Source organism: Suncus etruscus, chromosome 13 (assembly GCF_024139225.1).
Source record: "Suncus etruscus isolate mSunEtr1 chromosome 13, mSunEtr1.pri.cur, whole genome shotgun sequence".
NCBI classification, from domain to species: Eukaryota; Metazoa; Chordata; class Mammalia; order Eulipotyphla; family Soricidae; genus Suncus; species Suncus etruscus.
This window is the reverse complement of record NC_064860.1, coordinates 41,118,876-41,123,847: the sequence shown is the minus strand read 5'-3', so window position 1 is coordinate 41,123,847 and position 4,972 is coordinate 41,118,876.

Below are 4,972 nucleotides of genomic sequence, written 5' to 3'. Positions count from 1 at the left end.
TAGATTGTGAACTTGAGTTCCATCTTCTTTCAGACTGTCCCAGCCTTGAGTCTTATCTATCTTCTGCTCAGCAATGACAACACAGTTTGCAGGAACAAGATAGCAGCGACTATCCAACTCAATTTTTCCCTCATTGGCTTGGATGCTACTTGAATGCTACTGATTATGGAGAAGGAAGGAATGTGATGAGGCTTTTTTTTTTTACCTTGGACTGATATATCTGCATAATCCCTGATCACCATTAACTCAGTCAATATTTATCAAGGAAAAACAAACCCACAAATAAATCATAAGTCCAAGCTATAATAGTGTTTTTTGTCTGAGAGATAGGAAGCAAAACTACTATGAATTGCTCGTAGTCACCCCTGTCCCCAAGAATGCTTTTATTTGTAGTAGATGTTCATCATGAAAGCCAATATTTCAAAGATACTTTTGGTAGATACTAAGTGTCTTCCATATATTGAGTTTCCTACAACTTTAAAAGGTTGATATATAGCTCAATCTTTTTTGGGAAAGAAATTGGAAAGCTTGGCCAGATGAACATCATCAAGTTTCCCAGCTATAAATTGGGCAAAAGCTAGATCTGTTTTATACAGGAGTCTAAACACTCAACCACTCTATTAGAAGGAGATATTTTCAACTTGATTGGACCATTTAACGTGTTGAGGCCAGAGCATATCCACATACCACCAATGGTTCACATTTAGATATCTTTTAATTAACAAAAATTGCACTGCAGGTATCAACATGTTAAGAATCAGTGTCTCCAACAGCAGCAACAATATTTCAGCAGCAGGTATATATCATCAGGGTCTAGAACTCCCACTAAATCTACATTGATTATCTTCTGTTGCTATTCTAGTCTGGTTGAGCAAAAGCCATTGGATAAGTAGGGTCTGTCGCAGTAGACCTTTTCTTTTTTTATCTATTACAAAACTATTAACATTGGCATTAACATTGGTGGCTATTAACATTGGCATGCAAATTGCTAGCTATTATGACTATCAGACCCACTACTTTTAGTCATTGGAAATTACTGTGCAGGTTATCTTGACCATCAGATAAAGCCAAGACCAAATTAACACGTGAAGCTGCATATTTCACATGCAATAATCTCCTGTGCTTGTGACATAAGAACTTTATTTTACTTAAAGCTTGTTTAGATTCATAGTCTATGTTGAATGCTGGTGATAGCTGGAGCCCCTAAGTTACTGAAGAGCCAGACTTAAGTTCAAATGTCCTTTCTGTGACTTGTAAAAAGGAGTATATGATTATCCCCAAGAGTTCTTCCAAGTGTTATGGGTTGAAAGGGATATAGAGGAGGAAGAATGTCTGACACCATAAACTGATAGATAAGGCAAGTGTTCTGGTTTCTTCTAATTGTCTGTTTCTGCCAAAATAGGAATTATACATCTCTCCACACTGCAAACAGTGTGAGTCCTCCATTCCAATTACAGATGATTTAGTCATCTTTTGTTCATAACCCTTTTTATGTCCCTATCCACATGCCAACATACTCATATAGACACACAGAGGGATACATATTTTCATCTCTCGTTCTTACTTTTCCATGCACAAATCAACTCACCTCTATTCTAGAGGATACATTCACACACACAACTACCTACAAATAATCACACACACAGTTTTTTTTTCAGTTACTAACTCAGCCCAAGTGTCTTTCTCAAACCATTTCTGTCTTTCTCTTGTGAACATAATGACTCTTTTCTTTATACCTATTAATGCAAACCTACAAACAAACACACATGCTCACATAGCTCTTTCACAAACCCATATTCACTTCACAACTAGACTTTATATAACATCCTTGTAGAGGCATTTTTTCTTTGTAGACACAACTGGTTTTTTGTTTGTTTGTTTTTTTTTTTGTTTTTTTGTTTTTTTATATTCTGTTTTTACAAATGAAAGGGTGGAGCAGCCCTATGTGGAACATGTCTCTAGGTACTATTTTTCCAACTTTGCTACCTACTGTATTTTAGGCCTGAAATATTTTTTTAATTAAGGCATGAATAATTTTAGATATTATGCTATGGCACACTTATCAGATTTCAAAATAGATTTCAAAACTTTGAGAAGGATTGAGACCAAAAATCTATGGAAGTGGATTTATTGTAATGTTTTTTTTTGATTGATGTGCTCTGGAAAAAACCTATAATATCTCAGAGGAGTATCTATGTACAACAGATATATTTGGGAGGAGATTGAGGGATATTTAATATTACAATCTAGATCTTAAAGCTAATATTAGATTCTTGCTTGTAAAAGTCATTTAACTAATTAGGATGTTCTTCATTTACATGCTCACCTATTGTACTCTTCTCAATATTTCTGGATTCCCATTTATATCCAAAAAGGAATAAATTAGTCAGCTCTTGTTCCTTTCTTCTCAGCTTTTAAGTTTTCTATGTTATTCCTGGTAATATTAAGAAATAGGAAAATTTATCTAGAGTCATATTTCAAATAAATAGAACCATGTGTAATTATGAAACTTTGTACAAATAGTTATCCCCAATCTAGCTAATAAACAAGAATTATACTCAAACTTGTAGATCTTCTAGAAAAAATAAGTTCTTTATCATATAAAGGAATCCTCAATGATCATGCAGCTTGATATAAATAGGTCTTATATCATATTTGTATTATATTTTCATCAGTCACATTAACCCCAAAACATTATTGTATAAAGAGTATGTTAGTTATAAAAATGTGTATTTTAAGGAAGTATTTTGAAGATGGGGTGAGAGAAAATCTCAGAGCAATGGTAGATGAATGCTGACACTACTCGTGGTAGAACTGATGTTGGAACATTGCATGCCTAAAACTTTTTAATTGACATTCTAGTTAATCACGGTGATTAAATTAATTTAATCATTAATTAACAATACATATAGACTCTGCTCATAGGATTGAATATTAAAAATTAAATTTCCTATGTTGAAAAAATAGGGGTAGGAAGATAATAAAGAGTTTAGGGTGCATATTTTCATGTACCATACCCAGGTTCTATCTTAGGTACTCCATGGAATCAGGTATGTCTTCGAGACCCCCAAGCACTATCTGGTGTAGCATTAGAAGCCCAAGAACATTAACAGATTGGCTCTGGTAGTCCCTGTTACCACAAGGTCTAAGCAGCATCATATCCTTGGTTTTTAGCACTCAATTGCTGACCCAGTTGAACACACACACACATACACATACACAAAATCATGTGATCACGCAGATCATTATTGGGATATGTAGCTTCTAGTAATCAAGTGCCAAGGATTAACAATGTCTGTCAGAAGCTAGGAAGAGGCCATTGTCACTTCCAGGGAGAAAAGGAAAAATTCTATGGGCACTCTATTTTCAGAATTTCAACTGTTTTCAGTCACATAGTTTGTGGAACTTGGTAGTATTATAATATAAACTCAGTGTATATTCTAGTATGGAAGCCCAGAAAATTAATATAGTAAACTGAAACCAACAGTTTATTCCTCTAACCTTCAGAATATCTACCTGGGTGACACATGAATGACGATACTAATTATTGCACGTCCCTCTTGGTTTTATTATGAGGAATTGATGATTCAGTAAGCATAGACCAAGACCTTTGCACAAGACTGAAACATATAAGATGCACATGAAAGGCTAGCTTTATTAATATATGCCAACTATTTTTATCCCATATGAAACTCCATGTGATCATAATGTATGCCTCATATTCAGATGTCCTCATGTATTCCTTAAATTTTCTAACCACAATTGGTGGTTGTGTACTTGTTGGTTTTTGCTACAAAATGTTTAATATGGCACAACCCATAAAGAGTTGTAGTAAAAATTGTAACAATAAAACATTAACTCGGATTTTTTAGCCTTAACCTTAGTAATCTTTTCACCCACACTACTGACCATGCTCCAGAAAAATATTCAGTAAAATAGTCCTTCATCAACAAAACTTTATTTGTCTATTGAGCCTGCCAAGATCTACAAAATTCCAGTTTCTTTGGTTTCTGAAACCACAGTTACTGATTTTCTTTGATGCCATGAGCTGAAATTTGTTTCAATGACACCAGGACCCAACTTTTAGGTTGTGACAACACAGTGTATCCTTATTTGAATGAATAATTATTTATAGGTTCTTAATTTTATAAAGTAAATAGTTATTTAGTTTAATAATTTAAAAAATATAAGGAAATTAGCTCTTTATATTAGTCTGTAAATTGAATACAAACAAATAGAAAAATATAATATAATAAATCATACAGTTTTACATTCAATTACATTTGTATGCTTTGGCCATCAAGCCATAAACTCTTTCTGAGATCTGTTTCTGTGATCTGCAGTTTCCTTATTTGAAAATAACAGTAATAAGGACCTATGTCTTCATGTGGATGTGAAGACGAGCTATGTCATAAGCCTCTGTTGGAAGGGTCCATCAGTGAGTAGGCTCCAATCACGACTCTTTCTTCCTTTATATCTGCCATGATTTAGGTAGCATGAATGCAAGATAAAACAAAGTACCAGACCTGTTGGTGAAGTTGAAGAATTTTTCAAAAATTATTGGACGGGGCCGGGCGGTGGCGCTGGAGGTAAGGTGCCTGCCTTGCCTGCGCTAGCCTAGGACGGACCGCGGTTCGATCCCCCGGCGTCCCATATGGTCCCCCAAGAAGCCAGGAGCAACTTCTGAGCGCATAGCCAGGAGTAACCCCTGAGCGTCACAGGGTGTGGCCCAAAAACCAAAAAAACCAAAAAAAAAAAATTATTGGACTGTGCAGAATAAAATTTTTGAAAGGGCCCTCAAGGCCCTTCTGTTCTGGTATTCATATCCTACTCTTATTCTCTGTCCACGGGAGTTTAATATAATCACTTGCTTCTAGTGACTGGAATACAGAGTGATAGGTACTCACTATAGGTAAGGTCACAACAAGATGGCTTTTCTTTTGTGCTCCATCCGGATCCTTTTGATAGATGC